Genomic DNA, 23,834 nt, shown 5'->3' on the forward strand with positions numbered 1-23,834 from the left:
GCAGCATTAAGAGGACCTCCTCCATTAGGGCCAGAAGCATTAAGAGTACCCAATAAGGCCAGCAGCATTAAGATGACCTCCTCCATTAGGGCCAGCAGCATTTAGAGGACCTCCTCCATTAGGGCCAGCAGCATTAAGAGGACATCTTCCATTAGGGCCAGCAGCATTAAGATGACCTCCTCCATTAGGGCCAGCAGAATTAAGAGGACCTCCTCCATTAGGGCCAGCAGCATTAAGAGGACCTCTTCCATTAGGGCCAGCAGCATTAAGATTACCTCCTCCATTAGGGCCAGCAGCATTAAGATGACCTCCTCCATTAGGGCCAGCAGAATTTAGAGGATCTCCTCCATTAGGGCCAGCAGCATTAAGAGGACCCCTCCATTAGGGTCAGCAGCATTAAGAGGACATATTCCATTAGGTCCAGCAGCATTAAGAGGACATCTTCCATTAGGGCCAGCAGCATTAAGAGGACCTCTTCCATTAGGGCCAGCAGCATTAAGAGGACCTCCTCCATTAGGGCCAGCAGCATTAAGAGGCCCTCTTCCATTAGGGCCAGCAGCATTAAGATGACCTCCTCCATTAGGGCCAGCAGCATTAAGAGGACCTCCTCCATTAGGGCCAGCAGCATTAAGAGGACCTCCATTAGGGCCAGCAGCATTAAGAGGACCTCTTCCATTAGGGCCAGCAGCATTAAGAGGACCTCCATTAGGGCCAGCAGCATTAAGAGGACCTCCATTAGGGCCAGCAGCATTAAGATGACCTCCTCCATTAGGGCCAGCAGCATTAAGAGGACCTCCATTAGGACCAGCAGCATTAAGAGGACCTCCTCCATTAGGGCCAGCAGCATTAAGAGGACCTCCATTAGGGCCAGCAGCATTAAGAGGACCTCTTCCATTAGGGCCAGCAGCATTAAGAGGACCTCCATTAGGGCCAGCAGCATTAAGAGGACCTCCATTAGGGCCAGCAGCATTAAGAGGACCTCTTCCATTAGGGCCAGCAGCATTAAGATGACCTCCTCCATTAGGGCCAGCAGCATTAAGAGGACCTCCTCCATTAGGGCCAGCAGCAGTAAGAGGACCTCCTCCATTAGGGCCAGCAGCATTAAGAGGACCTTCTCCATTAGGGCCATTAGCATTAAGATGACCTCCTCCATTAGGGCCAGCAGCATTAAGAGGACCTCCTCCATTAGGGCCAGCAGCATTAAGAGGACCTCCTCCATTAGGGCCAGCAGCATTAAGAGGACCTCCTCCATTAGGGCCAGCAGCATTAAGAGGACCTCCTCCATTAGGGCCAGCAGAATTAAGAGGACCTCCTCCATTAGGGCCAGCAGAATTAAGAGGACCTCCTCCATTAGGGCCAGCAGAATTAAGAGGACCTCCTCCATTAGGGCCTCCTTTTCTGCCTAGTCTAGTAGGAAATGAGGCTGAACGGAGAGAAAAGAAAGACAGTGGGGGAGAGAGAGAGAGGATTTGTATGTTAGGGGGAACGAGGGAGAAAGAAATGGAGTAAAGCAGGGAAGGGTTGAAAATATGGCAGGGTGATTACGCTATATACACACAAAAATATGTAGACACCCCTTCAAATTAGTGGATTTGGCTATTTCAGCCACAACTGTTGTTGACAGGTGTATAAAATCGAGCACACAGCGATGCAATTTCCATAGACAAACATTGGCAGTAGAATGACCTTAAGGAAGAGCACAGTGACTTTCAACGTGGCACCGTCATTGGATGCCACCTTTCCTTTCCAGTCAGTTCATCAAATTTCGGGACTGGCGAGTGCTCCTAGTGCGTAAAAATGGTCTTTCCTCAGTTGCAACACTCACTACCGTGTTCCAAACTGCCTCTGGAAGCAACATCAGCACAATAACTGTTTGTCGGGAGCATCAAGAAATGGGTTTCCATGGCCGAGCAGCCACACACAAGCCTAAGATCCCCATACACAATGCTTAGCGTTGGCTGGAGTGCTGTAAAGCTCGCCGCCATTGGACTCTGGAGCAGTGGAAACGCGTTCTCTGGAGTGATAAATCACGCTTCACCATCTGGCAGTCTGACGAACTAATCGGAGTTTGGCGGATGCCAGGAAAATGCTACCTGCCCGGATGCATAGTGCCAACTGTAAAGTTTGGTGGAGGAGGAATAATAGTCTGGGCCTGTTTTTCATGGTTCGGACCCCTTAGTTCCAGTGAAGGGTAATGTTAACGCTACAGCATACAATTACATTCTCGACGATTCTGTGAACAAAGCGAAGTCCATACAGAAATGGTTTGTCGAGATGTGTGTGGAAGAACTTGACTGACCTGCACAGAGCCCTGACCTCAATGTTCCTACATCTATTGGAAAACCTTCCCAGAAGAGTGGAGGCTGTTATTGCAGCGAAGAGGGATCAACTCCATATTAATGCCCATGATTTTGGAATGAGATTTAAACGAGCAGGTGTCCACATACTTTGGGTAACGCAGTGTATTTTCCCTCTCCTAGTTATAAGTGGTTTTATTAAAACTCTGACTGCTTTGGGCCCATTCAAGGATAGATCAGTGAGACAACCCTATCTGTACACACAGAACACATACATGCACAATAGACACTTTGAACAAACGGACACCAATGACAGAGGTCGTTTTAGACAATGTAATGTTGGGAAGAATCTATTAGGAGCAAAAGGAGTCCTGTCTGTCTACTACATGAGGTTCTGTCTCTTCTGCACATGGAAAATAGATTGCCACTAGCTGTGAATGGCATATCAACATGCTAAGAGCCAATGCTGAGTGTCAGGTTGAAGTAGTCTAAACAGTGTTGAGTGACTGCAGCTGCAGGGCCCAGCCCCATTCAGAAAGACAGCCAACCAGCCACAGAGCTACAGAGCCCAGTGCAGATGCTCAATGTGCTTTTGATATCAGCACCAGCAGCGCTAACAATCACTTCTCACACACAGCACAACCCAGCGCCACAGGACCAAATGATACCAAGATCCCCCTCTCACACAACTATGAGCAGAACACACACAGTGAGACACTCACACAGGTACGCACTCGTGCGCACACACACACACACACACACACACACACACACACACACACACACACACACACACACACACACACACACACACACACACACACACACACACACACACACACACACACACACACACACACACACACACACACACACACACACACACACACACACTTTACTCCCATGTCTGGCTAAATTAAATCAAACCAAAAAGACTGCAAGTAACCATCCCCCAATGCCCAAGGAGTAGTCTACAAGATGGGGGGAAAATTAAGCTCTTGTTAGTTGGAACATGCTTTGAGGTGGCGGGTGGTGGTTGTAAGTAGTGGGCCCAGTCTTAGGGCCCAGTCCCTTCACCAGACTCAGCTGGTAACTCTTAGAGCCCAGTCTCTTCACCAGTCTCAGCTGGTAACTCTTAGGGCCCAGTCCCTTCACCAGTCTCAGCTGCTCTTTATTCATGAAGAGCCCATTGGTCTCCCTCCACTCCACTCCACTATGCTCTTTGCACAGCCTGCATTCAGACCTGCCAAGTGTCTGACGACACAGAGACAGACAGACAGATAGACAGGAGTTACTACAGTAAAACCATAGTATAACAGTAACACCACAGTTGGTAATCAAACATCTCTCCATAAAGGACATGGACGAAGGGAGGCATAGTATTAGTAGTAGGGAACATCATCAAGTGATTTCTCTAAACATACTTGTGATGTGTGTGTATAAAGAGAGAGAAGGACGTCATCGCGTGAATGTAGAATGTAGTAATGGCACCTTGAACACTATGTTGTATTGTTGGTTAAGGCCTTAGTAAAACAACCATGTTGTAACTCTCCCCGAGCATTTAGAGGCAGACTAGAGGGTTGACGGAGTGTGTGTGTGTGTCTGCCTGTCAGCCTTGCACTGATCCCCTCTGTAAGGCCTGCCGGTCCCTGTCGAGACAATGTGGGAGACAGTGGGGCGTCAGACTAAACAGCGCGCTGGCGGCTGGTGCGTGCATGTGTGTGAAGGCCTGCCATGTTGTGACTGTTGAGGGAAAGTATTCGACCCTACCTCATCACCGTCTCTGAGCAGATGTTGATGTCCACTCCCACGAAGCTCACATACTCCTGCACCACCCCGCCCAGGGCTGCCTTAAGAACGCTCTGAGACACGTCTTGCTGGAAAAAGTGATGGCAGCCATTACAACATGTCTCTCAAAGGATAAAGCTATGCTAGCCCACACATCACCCAGCCTAAACTAACCCTCAACCCAGGCCAAACTAACCCTATACCCAGCCCAAAATACCATACCTGGCCCAAAATACCCTATACCCAGTCTAAATGAACACTCAAACCAGCCCCAAATACCCTCTACCCAGCACCAAATACCCTCTACCCAGCACCAAATACCCTCTACCCAGCCCCAAATACCCTCTACCCAGCACCAAATACCCTCTACCCAGCACCAAATACCCTCTACCCAGCACCAAATACCCTCTACCCAGCCCCAAATACCCTCTACCCAGCCCCAAATACCCTCTACCCAGCACCAAATACCCTCTACCCAGCCCCAAATACCCTCTACCCAGCACCAAATACCCTCTACCCAGCACCAAATACCCTCTACCCAGCACCAAATACCCTCTACCCAGCACCAAATACCCTCTACCCAGCCCCAAATACCCTCTACCCAGCACCAAATACTGTCTACCCAGTCTAAATGAACACTCAACCCAGCCCAAAATACCCTCTACCCTCTACCCAGCCCCAAATACCCTCTACCCAGTCTAAATGATCACTCAACCCAGCCCAAACTAACCCTCTACCCAGGCCAAACTAACCCTCTACCCAGCCTAAACTAACCCATACCCAGCCCAAAATATCATCTACCCAGTCTAAATGAACACTCTACCCAGCCCAAAATATTTTCCACCGAGCCCCAAATACCCTCTACCCAGCCCCAAATACCCTCTACCCAGCCTAAACTAACCCTCTACCCAGCCTAAACTAACCCTCTACACAGCTTAAACTAACCCTCTACCCAGCCTAAACGAACCCTCTACCCAGCCCCAAATACCCTCTACCCAGCCCCAAATACCCTCTACCCTGCCCCAAATACCCTCTACCCAGCCCCAAATACCCTCTACCCAGCACCAAATACCCTCTACCCAGCACCAAATACCCTCTACCCAGCCTAAACTAACCCTCTACCCAGCCCCAAATACCCTCTACCCAGCCCCAAATACCCTCTACCCAGCCCCAAATACCCTCTACCCAGCCTAAACTAACCCTCTACCCATCCCCAAATACCCTCTACCCAGCCCCAAATACCCTCTACCCAGCCCCAAATACCCTCTACCCAGCCTAAACTAACCCTCTACCCAGCCTAAACTAACCCTCTACACAGCTTAAACTAACCCTCTACCCAGCCTAAACGAACCCTCTACCCAGCCTAAACTAACTCTTACCCAGCCTAAACTAACCCTCTACCCAGCCCCAAATACCCTATACCCAGCCTAAACTAACCCTCTACCCAGCCTAAACTAACCCTCTACACAGCTTAAACTAACCCTCTACCAAGCCTAAACGAACCCTCTACCCAGCCTAAACTACCCCTTACCCAGCCTAAACTAACCCTCTACCCAGCCCAAAATACCCAATACCCAGCTTAAACTAACCCTCTATCTAGCCCAAAATACTCCATCCAGCCTAAACTAACCCTCTACCCAGCCTAAACTAACTCTCTACCCAGACTGAACTAACTCTCTACCCAGACTGAACTAACTCTCTACCCAGCCTGAACTAACTCTCTACCCAGACTGAACTAACTCTCTACCCAGACTGAAATAACTCTCTACCCAGACTGAACTAACTCTCTACCCAGACTGAACTAACTCTCTACCCAGACTGAACTAACTCTCTACCCAAACTGAACTAACTCTCTACCCAGACTGAACTAACTCTCTACCCAGACTGAACTAACTCTCTACCCAGACTGAACTAACTCTCTACCCAGACTGAACTAACTCTCTACCCAGACTGAACTAACTCTCTGCCCAGACTAAACTAACTCTCTACCCAGACTGAACTAACTCTCTACCCAGACTGAACTAACTCTCTACCCAGACTGAACTAACTCTCTACCCAGACTGAACTAAATCTCTACCCAGACTGAACTAACTCTCTGCCCAGACTGAACTAACTCTCTACCCAGACTGAACTAACTCTCTACCCAGACTGAACTAACTCTCTACCCAGACTGAACTAACTCTCTACCCAGACTGAACTAACTCTCTACCCAGACTGAACTAACTCTCTACCCAGACTGAACTAACTCTCTGCCCAGACTGAACTAACTCTCTACCCAGACTGAACTAACTCTCTGCCCAGACTGAACTAACTCTCTACCCAGACTGAACTAACTCTCTGCCCAGACTAAACTAACTCTCTACCCAGACTGAACTAACTCTCTACCCAGACTGAACTAACTCTCTACCCAGACTGAACTAACTCTCTACCCAGACTGAACTAACTCTCTACCCAGACTGACCTAACTCTCTACCCAGACTGAACTAACTCTCTACCCAGACTGAACTAACTCTCTACCCAGACTGAACTAACTCTCTACCCAGACTGAACTAACTCTCTACCCAGACTGAACTAACTCTCTACCCAGACTGAACTAACTCTCTACCCAGACTGAACTAACTCTCTGCCCAGACTGAACTAACTCTCTACCCAGACTGAACTAACTCTCTACCCAGACTGAACTAACTCTCTACCCAGACTGAACTAACTCTCTACCCAGACTGAACTAACTCTCTACCCAGACTGAACTAACTCTCTGCCCAGACTGAACTAACTCTCTACCCAGACTGAACTAACTCTCTGCCCAGACTGAACTAACTCTCTACCCAGACTGAACTAACTCTCTGCCCAGACTAAACTAACTCTCTACCCAGACTGAACTAACTCTCTACCCAGACTGAACTAACTCTCTACCCAGACTGAACTAACTCTCTACCCAGACTGAACTAACTCTCTACCCAGACTGAACTAACTCTCTACCCAGACTGAACTAACTCTCTACCCAGACTAAACTAACTCTCTACCCAGACTGAACTAACTCTCTACCCAGACTGAACTAACTCTCTACCCAGACTGAACTAACTCTCTACCCAGACTGAACTAACTCTCTACCCAGACTGAACTAACTCTCTACCCAGACTGAACTAACTCTCTACCCAGACTGAACTAACTCTCTACCCAGACTGAACTAACTCTCTACCCAGACTGAACTAACTCTCTACCCAGACTGAACTAACTCTCTGCCCAGACTAAACTAATCCTCTGCCCAGCCTAAACGAACACTCTACACAGCCCCAAATACCCTCTACCCAGCCCAATCTAACCCTCTACCCAGCCTAAAATAGCCTTCCACACCCAAATCAAACCAGGCCTTATACACTACCCTTGTGACCCTCTGGGTAAAAAAATCTGAACTAACACAAATCCCCTTTCCAAAACAGCCTAAAATCCCCTTTCCTCACCACAGCGAACTATCACAAACCTTCCCTCCCAGCCAGCCACACACACCACATTAAACTCCTCATTACGTTCCTCCCACCCTCTAACCACTTGGTTAAGAGGTTAACATGACTATCGGACATCGATGACATCACAGTGTACTACTCAACATAATGAAATCTTTCTCAGGGAGAATATGGCAGTTCATATTGGATGTCCTTGTTATCCCCTCCATCCACCAATGAGTCTCAACACAGCCAAGATAATACGAACCTGAGACATGAGGCTGTTATGTAAGTGGCCTGCTCTTTACTGTGCTCAACTTTAATTAGGCTAAGATCCTGAAGGATTTAGGCACACAATAATCAACATCAGTTTATGGCAAAATATCTTCCTGCATAAGCTGATGACGTGGGGCCATGAAATGAAGGAGTTGAGCTTCTGTCCCCAACCAAGGAGGGCCAACAGCAGCACCTAGATCTTCTGCACAGATTTTGTCGACGTGGGCCCTGACAGTAAATCTCAGTAATACAAAAATAATGGTGTTCCAAAAAAGGTCCAGTTGACAGGACCAGAAATACAAATTCCATCTAGACACCGTTGCCCAAGAGCACACAAAAAACGATACATACCTCGGCCTAAACATCAGTGCCACAGGTAACTTCCAGCTGTGAACTATCTTAGAGACAAGGCAAGAAGGGCCTTAATATGCCATCAAAAGGAATGTAAAATTTGTCATCCCAAATAGGATCTGGCTAAAAATACTTGAATCAGTTAAATAACCGATTGCCCTTTATGGTTGTGAGGTCTGGGGTCCACTCACCATGCAAGAATTCACAAAATGGGACCAAATTGAGACTCTGAATGCAGAATTCTGAAAAAACATCCACCATGTACAACGTAAAACACCAAATAATGCATGCAGAGCAGAATTAGGCCGATACCCGCTAATTATAAACATCTAGAAAAGAGCCGTTAAATTCTACAACCACCTAAAAGGAAGCGATTCCCAAACCTTTCATGACAAAGCCATCACCTACAGAGAGATGAACCTGGAGAAGAGTCCCCTAAGCAAGCTGGTCCTGGGGCTCTGCTCACAAACACAGACTCCACAGAGCCCCAGGACAGAAACACAATTAGTCCCAACCAAATCATTAGAAAAAAAAAGATAATTACTTGACACATTGGAAAGAATACCTGACCACTGTGATTGACACAAAATTAAGGAAAGCTTTGACTATGTACAGACTCAGTGAGCATAGCCTTGCTATTGATAGAGGTCGCCATAGGCACACTTCCCACAAAATGATGTGGAAACTGAGCTGCACTTCCTAACCTCCTGCCTATGACCATATTAGAAAAACATATGTGACCAGTTTCAGGAAAATAGGCATATGTCGCAAGTCACAACTTCACAAGAGAGGCATTTGAACGTAAACATGTATTTTTTTATCAAAATGCGTTTTTGTCAGAAATGCCTTCTGAAAAATTTGAACTTTCATGTGCTTTAATAATAACAAACGTATATTCCATCTGTAAATATGAATACAACTGTTAAATTACGAGCCTACTTGGTTTAGCCACGGAAAAAGTAATGAACCTTCCAGCTAGCCATGATTGGCTGAGATAATGGATGGGCTGGACATGCCGGAAGATGAGTGTGGATTGGTCTGCCATGTAGCATGCTTCTGTTGATAACGTGAGCTTCTCAGTATGTGTTGATCGTCCTTTCTACCGTGTTGTTTTTGAAAGATATAACGTTAGCCATCGAGAACTACAAAAGTTGTGCTACTTTTCTCAACAACATTGAAGCCCTGAATTTAGCAGGCGCTGTTGACAGAGCAGTTGGAAAAAGTGATGGGCTACTTTTTGCACACGCCACGGTCAGTGGGAAAGGGAGTGACTTGACACAACGCTGGCCAAACAATTAAATGGAGCGTTCGTCTATGTATACGGGTAGGAGTCTATCTACATTTTCAGATATTATACGTATCAAATTTGATCCGAAAATAATTTATTGCAAGTTAAAGCGTACTTTTAGTTAGATAGCAAATGTTAGCTTACTGGCTCGCTAGCTAACGTTACGTGTATGATCTGTGTAGTAATATTATTCAAATCAGAAACAATTTACATTGTAGTTAAAGTCTAATGTTAGCCTAGCTAACATTGAACCTAGTTGGTTAGGTCTTTAGCTATCTGCAGATTCATATTACAGCTATGACAATGTTTGTACTTGTAGTAGCAGGGGTTGGGATTATGCCGGTTCATTGTTTAGCTAGCTGACTCAACTTTGCCAGATGATTATATGACCCATCAAGTTAGCCAGGTGTATCTGGGGGTGATTGAGGCCATCTATTGTATTTCATGAACATGTGTACATGTCTAGACAATAATGGCCCATCCACTTAGCTATAGGTGGCTGGGGGTAGTTATAGCATTTCCTTGACATGACTCATTAATTTACACAAGTGTGTCGGGTAAGCGTCATCTAATATTTGTAAAATATTTGTATCTGTTTTTGATATTGCTACTATGCAAGTAACCATTTCACTGTACCATTTACACCTTCTGTATCCTGTGCATGTGACAAATAAACATAGATTTTATTTGGTATAGTGTGTGTTTACCAGAGACGGTAATGTGAAGAACAGCCTGACCACCAAAGTCAGAATAGGATATTCAGTAGGGCAAGGACTAGATAAAGTGTATTTTTATCTAGAGTTTTTCCTTACTGTAGGCTGCTACTTTTAATACTTTTAGTCTTGAAATCTTTGGTTGTTTATTAAACTACACATTTTGTTTAGCACATGGCCTCACATGTGAATCCTTAAAGAGATGGGTGGGGCTAAGAGATGGGTGAGGCAAAGAGATGGGTGGGGCTAAGAGATGGGTGGGGCTAAGAGATGGGTGGGGCTAAGACCTACAAAGAATTTGAAAACAAATAGAATTTTGATAAACACACATTTCTATTGGGTGAAATACCACAGTGTGCCATCACAGCAGCAATTATTTGTGACCTGTTGCCCCAAGAAAAGGGCAACCAGTGAAAAACAAACACCATAGTAAATACAACCCATATTTATGTGTATTTATTTCCCCTTTTGTACATCTTTATAATGCTGTACATAGCCATAATGACATTTGAAAAGTCTCTACTCCTTTGAAACCTTTGGGAGTGTAATGTTTACTGTTAATTTTTGAATGTTTGTTTCACTTTTGTTTATCTATTTCACTTGCCAATAAAGCCCTTTGAATTGAGAAAGAAAGAAAGAAAGAAAGAAAGAAAGAGAGAAAGAGAGAAAGAGAGAAAGAAAGAAAGAGAGAGAAAGAAAGAAAGAGAAAGAAAGAGAGAAAGAGAGAGAGAGAGAGAGAGAAAGAAAGAGAGAGAAAGAGAGAGAAAAAGAGAGAGAGAGAGAGAGAGAGAGAGAGAGAGAAAGAGAGAGAGAGAGAGAGAGAGAGAGAGAGAGAGAGAGATGTGCAGAGCGAGAAAGAGAGAAATTAGGAGAGGTGCAGAGCGGCAGAGCCTGTTTTGGTTGGACAGCATCAGGGACTCTTGAAACCTCTATCCCACAGAGATTTTACATTAGCAGAGGAGAATTGATCAAATTAATCCAGATACATTTTTCACACTTCTGGGGCTGTATAAAACTGAGATGGAATTTACACAGAAAAAAAAACAAGAACAGGACAAAGTCCTAAAATGACAACATATTGACATCATTGGGGGGGAATAGTGGCTAGCCTGTCTGTTTCTGTCAAAGTATGTGCTGTATGTGTCCATAATAAATATGTTACCAATTTGCAGAATACTGACATGTAAATGTGTTTGATACGATGAATAGTATTATTCTGATTGAAATACTAAATCTGCAATTATGATGTTGCAATAATTATAATGATGATGGTGAAGTAATAAGACTATGTTCATGAGAATATGGTCATGTGAAATGAAAATGAAAATACATTTCCTAATATTAATATTTTATTGCTTTCTATTTTCTGTTACTTATTATTACTTTGATTGGAGCAAAATAATTGGAGCTAAAAGTCTCTAAAGCAGACTCCAACTCTCTCTACCCTATCCTTGTCTTCTAACCTGGACCCCTGCATCTATGGAAGGGTGGTTTGTGTGGGCTGAGGGGGTGACAGGACACAAGGACAGTAAGCTGGAGATGACACCCCCCCCCATCACTGGATGTTCAGTCCCACAGCATCAGCTTGGCCTATTTTTCTTACCGGATCTGAGTGATTGAGTTTCACTTCAACCTCTGATAATGTCCGATTGTATTCCATCGTTACACAATTAGAAACGCATCACTTTTAAAATGAAAAACAAAGCCACACATCGAATGGATGTGTGGTAGAAAGCAAGGCCACACTTTGAATGGAGGAAAATGACCTCTGTATCACTACTGGACAATACAATGAAAATAATGCCCTCACAGAGGCTGTTGAGCAACCCACCTTCAATCATACGTCCCACACACACGTAACATGTTGTCACCAGATCTGCAGGCTGCAGCCAATCTCCTTCTGCATCTGCTAGTCATTGGCTGTCTGTCAACCGATCCCCCTCACCCAGACATCCATCACTCGGATACACACACCTTGCTCGTGTGTGTGTGTGTGTGTGTGTGTGTGTGTGTGTGTGTGTGTAAGTTGATTTAGGTATGAAGTAACACAGTAAGCTCAGTAGTGGAGCAACAGGAGCCCAGAGAGAAGAGACCCAGTGGAAGGGAGGGAGGAGCAGGGGACTCTGATTTAATGCCAAGTTGAAGCAGCATAACACTGGGGTTTAGCAGCACACTGATACCTCCAACAGCTGGACCCGGATTACTACACTAACCTACACCACTCCAAACTACACTACTCTAATTTACTCCAAACTAAACTACTTAAACTACTCTACTCTAAACTACACTAAACTATACTACTCTAAACGATTCTACTCTAAACTACACTTCTCTAAAATATACTATTCTAAACTATAATACCCTATACTACACTATTCTAAACTACACTATACTGCTCTTAACTTCACTATACTACTCTAAACTATACTTCTCAACACAATATCACTCTACACTACTCAAAACTATACTACTCTACACTACACTAAACTACACTTTGCTACACTACTCTAAACTAAACTACTCTGCGCTACGCTACTCTGCGCTACACTACTCTGCGCTACACTACTCTGCGCTACACTACTCTGCGCTACACTGCTCTGCGCTACACTACTCTACGCTACTCTGCGCTACACTACTCTGCGCTACACTACTCTGCGCTACATTACTCTGAGCTACACTACTTTGCTCTACACTAAACTACGCTAAACTATACTACTATAAACCACACTACTCCAAACTACACTATATTAATCTAAACTATAACACTCTAAACTATACTACTCTAAACTTGATTATACTTCAATATACTACTCCAAACCATATTATACCCTATACTACATTATACACTATACTACACTCCACTAAATTATACTACTCTAAACTAGATTATACCACCATATACTACTCTAAACTATACTAATCTACACTATACAATTCTAAACTATACACTAGACTAAACTATACTACTCTACAATACACAACACTACTCTAAACTATAATACTCTACACTATACTACCCTACTCTAAACTACACTATTCTAAAATGTACAACAATACACTACTCTACACTATGTTACTCTAAACTAAACTACTCTACACTGCACTGCACTGTGCAACTCTAAACTGCGATACTCTACACTATAATACACTATACTACCCTAAACCATACTACTCTACACTGCGCTACTCTATACTATACTACTCTATACTATACTACTCTAAACTACACTATTCTAAAATGTACAACAATACGCTACTCTAAACTATGTTACTCTAAACTAAACTGCTCTACACTGCGCTACTCTATACTGCGCTACTCTACACTGTGCAACTCTAAACTGCGATACTCTACACTATAATACACTTTACTACCCTATACCATACTACTCTACACCACAATACACTACTCTACACTACTCTACATTACTATACGCTACTCTAAACTACACTACACTTTACAACTCTAAACTATACTACTCTACACTACTCTAAAATACGCTACTCTATACTGCACTACTCTAAACTGTGATACTCTACACAAGAATACACTATACTACTCTACACTATGTCATACTACCCTAAACTATACTTTTCTAAACTATACTACACTACTCTAAACTCCACTCCACTACTCTACTCTACTTAACGTTATTCTACTCTACACTGCTCTAAACTACACTACTCTACACTACACTATACGAAACTACTCTAAACCACAATACACTACTCTACTCTACGTTACTATGTGCTACTCTAAACTACACTACACTTTACTACTCTACACTACAGTACTCTAAAATACGCTACTCTAAACTACGATACTCTAAACTGCGATACTCTACACAATAAAACACTATATTACTCTAAACTATACTACTCTACACTACTCTACTCTGCGTTACTATGTGCTACTCTAAACTACACTACACTTTACTACTCTACACTACAGTACTCTAAAATAAGCTACTCTAAACTATGATACTCTAAACTGCGATACTCGACACAATAAAACACTATATTACTCTAAACTATACTACTCTACACTATGTCATACTACCCTAAACTACATTATACTACTTGAAACTATACTTTTCTAAGCTATACTACACTACTCTAAACTCCACTCCACTATTCTACTCTACATTATTCTACTCTACACTGCTCTAAACTACACTACTCTACACCACACTACTATACACAATACTACACTACACAAAATGACTCTACACTACTCTACACTCCACCATACTACTTTACATTATACTACACTAATCTTCTCTACACCATACTACTCTAAACTACATAATACTACTCTAAACTATACGTTACTCTGCGCTACTCTAAACTACACTACACTTTGCTACTCTACACTACAGTACTCTAAAATACGCTACTCTAAACTATGATACTCTAAACTGCGATACTCTACACAATAAAACACTATATTACTCTAAACTATACTACTCTACACTATGTCATACTACCTAAACTACATTATACTACTTGAAACTATACTTTTCTAAGCTATACTACACTACTCTAAACTCCACTCCACCATTCTACTCTACATTATTCTACTCTACACTGCTCTAAACTACACTACTATACACGATACTACACTTCACAAAACTACTCTACACTATACTACTCTACACTACTCTAAACTACACTACACTCCACCATACTACTTTACATTATACTACTCTACATTACACTGCTCTAAACTACACTACACTACTCTACACTAATGTTCTCTACACCATACTACTCTAAACTACATAATACTACTCTAAACTACATAATACTACTCTAAACTATACAACACTACTCTAAACTATACAACACTACTCTAAACTATACAACACTACTCTAAACTATACTGCACTATGCTACACTACATTATACTACACTACTATAAACTACACTCTTCTAAACTACACTATTCTACACTAGTTTTGTAGGTTTTACTAGATTTGAGGTTTTATTTATTTGAAAAGAAGTGAAAGACAAAACATCACAGATAAACAGGTAAAAACGGTGTGCAGATGAGGTTGGTAGCCCAATGGGGCAAAAAACTAAGTTGGTTCAATCAGTTAAACAAAGCACATTAATTATAATTGTACATGATATGCTCAGTATACAAGAAAACCCATGTCTGATTATGTGTGCGTGCATGGATGAGATTATTGGGTAGTTTGTTTCATCAGGCTGACGCCCAGTCTTCGCTTGAAGCTATTGAGTGGTGATAAGGTTTTGGCAATGTGAAGATAAGAATTCCAGAGTTTGGTACCTCTGTTTCTGATAGAGAATTGACTATGAGAGGTGCGGCAGTTGGGAGGGTGAAGGTTATCCCAGTGTCTTGTGTTAAGTATATGGATTCCAGAATGAACCTGGAAAAATCCATTGAAGGGTTTAGGTAAACTTTCTGGGAGGTATGAGTATTTGTAGATGAAAGTGCATAATTGGCGTACATTAATGTCGTAAATAGACAAGACAGAGTTTCAATATATAGATGGAGCCACGAAATGTATTTTGAATAATGAGTCATTTTTTTGTGTAGGTAGGGGTCATATGTACTGGCCCAGACAATATTACAGTAAATGAGGTATGGGTAAATTGAGCTATAGTAAAAAGTTAAGAAGCAAGCCTGATGAACCAAACCACTAATCTTTCTGATGATACCAACATATATTTCATCATGATCTTTCCAGGATAACTTTTCATCAAGTAGATCTCAGAGGAAACTAGCAGATGAGACTTGTTCCATTTCATTCCCACTAATTGAGATTGTGTTTAGTTTTTTTACAATGTTTCTTATTCTTATTAGTGAATACAATGATTTTTTTAACATTTAAAGATGTGTTTTTTTTTACCTGGGACCATTCAGAAACTTTGGCCATACCTAAGTTGTCTTAAGACTACCCATCCCGGATCCGGGATCATTATCATCAGAAACACTGACTAGCATAGCCTAGCCTAGCGCCACAGGGTTTTAATTAATTAATTAGTGAATCAAAATTATGTGATAAAATAAAATTGTTATCATCGGCAAAAATAATGGGAAGTATGGTAGAAGACACAGCAGCAAGGTCATTGATATTGATTAGGAATAACAAAGGTCCAATTATCAACCCTGTGACACGCCACAGGATATCTTGGCCCTGGTAGATGCAGAGCCGTTTGCATAAACAGATTGTTCTCTATCATAAACACAACTACATAACCTATTATATGTATAATCATGAAAACTGTAATAATTCAATTTAGAAAGTAATATTTCATGATCAACCGTGTAAAACGTTTTGGATAAGTCGAAAAAGATGCCAAAAGCGTATTCATTGTTGTTAAGTGCTGTAAAGATTTCATCCACAAGTTGCAAAAGAGCCATATCTGTGAAGTAGTTTTTACGAAAACCATATTAGTGCTCATATAGAACAGTGTTGGTTTAAGTGTTTCAACATTCTCTTATACACCAATTTGTCTAGGATTTTAGAAAAACATGGTAGTACAGATATTGGGTGATAACTTTTAAGAGATCTTAGATCACCAGATTTATAGAGGTAGATAACTGGCAATTAACAAATATTTGGGAACAATACCAGTTTGCATAGATTTGGTGAAGATATACGTTAGAGGCTCAGTAATCGAGGAAGACACTGATTTCACCAAAGATGTGATAATGTGCATCTAGGTGGTAGGTGTAGGAGTCAGGCGCAGGAGAGCAGGGATGTCTGAGAAGCGTGTTTTAATAAGAAAGTCCACCAACACAGGAATGGCACAATCGAAAAGGTACAACGCCCTCGACAACAGAGAACCCGTACAAACGCACGGAGGAACAAACAAAGTTCCGACACGATTACACTTAAGAATCCGTGAAAACAAATAACGGTATAATCTAACCGAGCACATCACAATAAAAGACTAATCCCGCACAAACTTAGGCAGGCAACAGGTTACAGTTATACACACAGAAATAAACGCAAATGAAACCAGGTGTGAAAAAGAACCAAAGACAAAACAAACAGAAAAGGAAAAAGGGATCGGTGATGGCTAGTAGACCGGCGCCGCCCGAACAGGGAGAGGAACTACCTTCGGTAGAAGTCGTGACAAAAGAGGCACCAATCTCCTCATGACCTGCTGCTGATATCTTTAAAATACCAGTTACCTTCATCACCTCCATTACATCATCACCTCCATTACATCATCACCTCCATTACATCATCACCTCCATTACATCATCACCTCCATTACCTCATCACCTCCATTACCTCCATCAGCTCCATTACATCCATCACCTCCACTACATCATCACCTCCATTACATCATCACCTCCATTACATCATCACCTCCATTACATCATCACCTCCATTACCTCATCACCTCCATTACCTCATCACCTCCATTACCTCATCACCTCCATTACCTCATCACCTCCATTACCTCATCACCTCCATTACCTCCATCAGCTCCATTACATCATCACCACTTGTAATTTGCAGAATTTAGGGGAGATGGATTTGTGAGAAACTTTGAGACCGGTTGTAAACCAAGGCTCTCTGACGTGATTTAACTAAGGGAAAGCAGTGTTGAAATACAGAATTGAAAGGTGAGAAAAGTCTGGTAAGAAGATTATAAAAATGTTCCTATGAAATCATCAATCAACATCTTAAAGCGCTCACAATTACATTTGTTAGATATTCTACATTTAATGCAATTAAGCATTCCTATCTGTTAATTCCCTGCTGCCAAAGAGAAGGGAAAAATTGGAAAGTTGTCAAAAATATCAGTATAAAATATATCTGTATTAGCCAGATTATTCAAAGAATTAGTAAAAATATGATCAATAAGGGTGTCAGATGAACTGGTCAGTCTTTTGGGCTTCTAGCTGAGGGGAAACAGATAGCTGGAGTCAGACATCAGTGAGTGCTTCTCACTTTTAATAAATTCATGTTGTAATCACCCAATATAAAACACATTTTATCTTCATTATTAGTCAAATCCAAGGTTGATGCAAGGTTATGAAACTACCAATGTCAGAATCGGGTGGCCGATACATGCATCCAACTACCACTTTTCTTTAGAGGGAATTTCTATGAAAAGACATTCTAAATCAATTGTATCAGATGTAAATGATAGGTCTTCTCTTACAAAGAATTGAAAATGTTTCTGAACCAAAATGGACACTCCTCCTCCCACCCTTGATGTTCTAGTGGTGAACAGCATTAAGGATACATGTCATACAGCATCTCTTCAGTCAACCATGTTTCTAAAAGGGCAAGAACGGAAAATTCATGACTGAGAGAAGACAGATAATGAACACGGTGGTCATGATTTTTAGAAGGACTGCGGACATTCAAATGAAAGGTAGAAAATAAGCTTGTCTTGGAATTAGAAAAACTGCTATACAGGTTGTTAAATTGCATAATAATATAGTAGTCACAAGTGATATACTTATTTGATGGTACATTTCAGGGAATGTGAATCTGGATCAACTCAATCATTATATGTCACGTTCCTGACCTTATTTCCTTTATTTTGTCTTTGTTTAGTATGGTCAGGACGTGAGCTGGGTGGGCATTCTATGTTATGTGTTTCTATGTTTAGGTTCATTGTTAATTAGCCTGATATGGTTCTCAATCAGGGGCAGGTGTTTTACGTTTCCTCTGATTGAGAACCATATTAAGGTAGGCTGTTCACACCGTTTGTTTGTGGGTGATTGTCTTCCGTGTCTGTGTATGTACCACACGGGACTGTTTCGTTTGTTTAGGCTGTTCCTGTTCGTGCGTTCTTCGTGTTATGTAAGTTCTCATGTCCAGGTCGGTCTACGTCGTTTTTGTTATTTTGTAATTTATCAAGTGTGCTTCGTGTTCGTCTTGTTTAAATAAATTCATTATGTATTCCACAAAAGCTGCGTTTTGGTCCGATCCCTGCTCCTCCTCAGAGGAGGAGAACAATCGTTACAGAATCACCCACCAACCAAGGACCAAGCAGCGGTGGAGAAAGCAGCAGCAGCGCCCGAAGGAGGAATGGACATGGGAGGACGTTTTGGACGGCAAGGGTTGCTACACATGGGAGGAGATCCTGGCTGGAAAAGATCGCCTCCCATGGGAACAGCTGGAGGCAGTTAGGAGAGCAGAGGCAACCGGAGAGAGGAACCGGCGTTATGAAGGTATGCGGCTAGCACGGAAGCCTGTGAATCAAGCCCAAACATTTCTTGGGTGGGGCTAAAGGGTAGTGTGGCGAAGTCAGGTAGGAGACCTGCGCCCACTTCCCGATCTTACCGTGGAGAGCGAGAGTACGGGCAGACACCGTGTTATGCGGTAAAGCGCACAGTGTCTCCTGTACGTGTGCATAGCCCGGTGCGGGTTATTCCACCTCCCCGCACTGGTAGGGCTAGATTGGGCATTGAGCCAGGTGCCATGAAGCCGGCTCAACGCGTCTGGTCTCCAGTGCGTCTCCTCGGGCCGGCATACATTGCACCAGCCTTACGCATGGTGTCCCCGGTTCGCCAACACAGCCCAGTGCGGGTTATTCCACCTCCCCGCACTGGTCGGGCTACTGGGAGCATACAACCAGGTAAGGTTGGGCAGGCTCGGTGCTCAAGGGAGCCAGTACGCCTGCACGGTCCGGTATATCCGGCGCCACCTCCCCGCCCCAGCCCAGTACCACCAGTGCCAACACCACGCACCAGGCTTCCTGTGCGTCTCCAGAGCCCTGTTCCTCCTCCACGCACTAGCCCTATGGTGCGTGTCTCCAGCCCGGTACCACCAGTTCCGGCATCAAGCCTCCTGTGCGTCTCCAGAGTCCTGTGTGTCCTGTTGCTGCTCCCCGCACTAGCCTTAAGGTGCGTGTCCTTAGCCCGGTACCTCCAGTTCCGGCACCACGCACCAGGCCTACAGTGCGCCTCAGCCGGCCAGAGTCTGCCGTCTGCCCAGCGGCGCCTGAACTGCCCGTCTGCCCAACGCCGTCTGAGCCGTCCGTCTGCCCTGAGCCTTCAAAGCCGCCCGTCTGTCCTGAGCCTTCAGAGCCGCCCGCCTGTCCTGAGCCTTCAGAGCCGCCCGCCTGTCCTGAGCCTTCAGAGCCGCCCGCCTGTCCTGAGCCTTCAGAGCCGCCCGCCTGTCCTGAGCCTTCAGAGCCGCCCGCCTGTCCTGAGCCTTCAGAGCCGCCCGCCTGTCCTGAGTAGCCAGAGCCGCCCGCCTGTCCTGAACAGCCAGAGCCGCCCGCCAGCCATGAGCAGCCAGAGCCGCCCGCCAGCCATGAGCAGCCAGAGCCGCCCGCCAGCCATGAGCAGCCAGAGCCGCCCGCCAGCCATGAGCAGCCTGAGCCGCCCGCCAGCCATGAGCAGCCGGAGCCGTCCGCCAGCCATGAGCAGCCGGAGCCGTCCGCCAGCCATGAGCAGCCGGAGCCGTCCGCCAGCCATGAGCAGCCGGAGCCGTCCGCCAGCCATGAGCAGCCAGAGCCGTCCGCCAGCCATGAGCAGCCAGAGCAGTTAGACAGTCCGGAGCTGCCCCTCAGTCCGGTGCTGCCCCTCAGTCCGGTGCTGCCCCTCAGTCCGGTGCTGCCCCTCAGTCCGGTGCTGCCCCTCAGTCCGGTGCTGCACCTCAGTCCGGTGCTGCCCCTCAGTCCCGGTGCTGTCCCTTAATCCAGGTGGGTTAATTTGGAGGGTGGCCATTGGGAGGAGGCTACGGAAGCGGGGATTGACTATGGTGGGGTGGGGACATCGTCCTGAGACTTGGTTACCTTCTACACTACAGGGACAGGATAGAAGAGAGTCATGTTGACATGGTTACCTTCTACACTACAGGAACAGGGTGGAAGAGAGTCATGTTGACATGGTTACTTTCTACACTACAGGGACAGGATAGAAGAGATGCATGTTGACATGGTTACCTTCTACACTACAGGGACAGGGTGGAAGAGAGTCATGTTGACATGGTTACTTTCTACACTACAGGGACAGGATAGAAGAGATGCATGTTGACTTGGTTACCTTCTACACTACAGGGACAGGTTGGAAGAGAGTCATGTTGACATGGTTACCTTCTACACTACAGGGACAGGATAGAAGAGATGCATGTTGACTTGGTTACCTTCTACACTACAGGAACAGGGTGGAAGAGAGTCATGTTGACATGGTTACCTTCTACACTACAGGAACAGGGTGGAAGAGAGTCATGTTGACATGGTTACCTTCTACACTACAGGAACAGGGTGGAAGAGAGTCATGTTGACATGGTTAACTTCTACACTACAGGGACAGGGTGGAAGAGAGTCATGTTGACATGGTTACCTTCTACACTACAGGAACAGGGTGGAAGAGAGTCATGTTAACATGGTTACCTTCTACACTACAGGGACAGGATAGAAGAGAGTCATGTTGACATGGTTACCTTCTACACTACAGGAACAGGGTGGAAGAGAGTCATGTTGACATGGTTACCTTCTACACTACAGGAACAGGGTGGAAGAGAGTCATGTTGACATGGTTACCTTCTACACTACAGGGACAGGTTGGAAGAGAGTCATGTTAAACTGAAGCGCTGCACTCAAACATATAAAGGACTAATCAAGTGGCAAAAAAAATGTGACATTCTGACATTTTATTACAATTCACACAAGCACAGTCTTGACTACTGTCATTTACACTGACACCACTGTACTGGCATCATCAAAGGACCAGTCCCTTAATCCATTTCTTGAGTCTGTTTGATGGAGGATGTTTGTCTTAGGTTACATAATAACATGACTTGATCAGAGAGGTTTGGCTGTGACCTCTGAGTCACCCATTAAACAGAGAGAGAGTTATACGACCCCAGGAAGTAGAAAGAGAGAGATCGTGTGCGTGAGAATGAGAGCGAGAGAGATGTGAAAGGTGAGAAACTACAACCTAATTAAACCAAAGTTAGAACACGACCATACCTGGAGTAAAAGAGATGGTTTTTAAATGAGGAATAGACCGAGAACTGATACCAGTGTATGTGCATTTTCACTATTTGTAAAAGTGTTCTTACAGTATCAGTCAAAAGTTTTAGAACACCTACTCATTCAAGTGTTTTTCTTTATTTTGACTATTTTCTACATTGTAGAATAATAGTGAAAACATCAAAACTACGATATTAACACATAGGGAATCACGTGGTAACCAAAAAAGTGTTAAAACAAATCAAAATATATTTAATATTCTTCAAAGTAGACACCCTTTGCCTCGACAGGTTTTCACACTCTTGGCATTCTCTCAACCAGCTTCACGTGGAATGTTTTTCCAACAGTCTTGAAGGAGTTCCCACATATGCGGAGCGCTTGTTGGCTGCTTTTCCTTCACTCTGCGGTCCAACTCATCCCAAACCATCTCAATTGGGTTGAGGCCAGGTCATCTGATGCAGCCACTCCATCACTCTGCTTCTTGGTCAAATAGCCTTACACAGCCTGGAGGTGTGTTGGGTCATTGTCCTATTGAAAAACAAATGATAGTTCCACTAAGCGCAAACCAGATGGGATGGCTTATCGCTGCAGAATGCTGTGGTAGCCATGCTGGTTAAGTGTGCCTTGAATTCTAAAAACACAGATAGTGTCACCAACAAAGCCCACCACACCATCACACCTCCTCCTCCATGCTTCACAGTGGGAACTACACAAGCGGAGATCATCCATTCACCTACTCTACGTCTCATAAAGACACGACGGTTGGAACCAAACATCTCAAATTTGGACTCATCATGACCAAAGGACAGATTTCCACCAGTCTAATGTCCATTGCTTGTGTTTCTTGGCCCAAGCAAGTCTTTTCTTCATATTGATGTCCTTTAGTAGTGGTTTCTTTGCAGCAATTTGACCATGACGTTCTGATTCAGGCATTCTCCTCTGAACAGTTGATGTTGAGATGTGTCTGTTACTTGAACTCTGTGAAGAATTTATTTTGGCTGCAATTTCTGAGGCTGGTAACTCTAATGAACTTATCCTCTGGAGCAGAGGTAACTCTGGGTCTTCCATTCTTGTGGTGGTCCTCATGAGAGCCAGTTTCATCATATTGCTTGATGGTTTTTTGACTACACTTGAAACAACTTTCAAAGTTCTTGAAATTTTCCAGATTGACTGACCTTCATGTTTTAAAGTACACAACACAACTGATTGGCTCAAACGCATTAAGAAGGAAAGAAATTCCACAAATGTACTTTTAACAAGGCAAACCTGTTAATTGAAATGAATTCCAGGGGACTACCTCATGAAGCTGGTTGAGAGAATGTCAAGAGTGTGAAAGCTGTCATCAAGGCAAATGGTGGCTACTTTGAAGAATCTCAAATATAAAATATATTTGATTTGTTTAACACTTTTTTGGTCACTACATGATTCCATATGTGTTATTTCATAGTATTGATGACTTTACTAGTATTCTACAATGTAGAAAATAGTACAAATAAAGAAAACCCCTTGAATGAGTAGGTCTGTCCAATCTTTTGACTGGTACTGTATATGGGAGACAGAACAGCTAGCAACACACAGAGAATGGCCCCACCCATACCTCCACCATAACACACATGCAAGAGGGGGAGCAGGTAGGGAGGGGGGACGAGGGGAGCAGTGTGGTGTCCTACACCCTCAAGCGAGGGACAAAGAAGGGGATCAGGTGATCTGAAAAATGTTCCTTTCAGTGAATAGGCCTGCGATTAGCATTTTCCCC

The sequence above is a fragment of the Salvelinus alpinus genome, chromosome 3 (assembly GCF_045679555.1).
Source record: "Salvelinus alpinus chromosome 3, SLU_Salpinus.1, whole genome shotgun sequence".
In the NCBI taxonomy this organism is placed as follows: domain Eukaryota; kingdom Metazoa; phylum Chordata; class Actinopteri; order Salmoniformes; family Salmonidae; genus Salvelinus; species Salvelinus alpinus.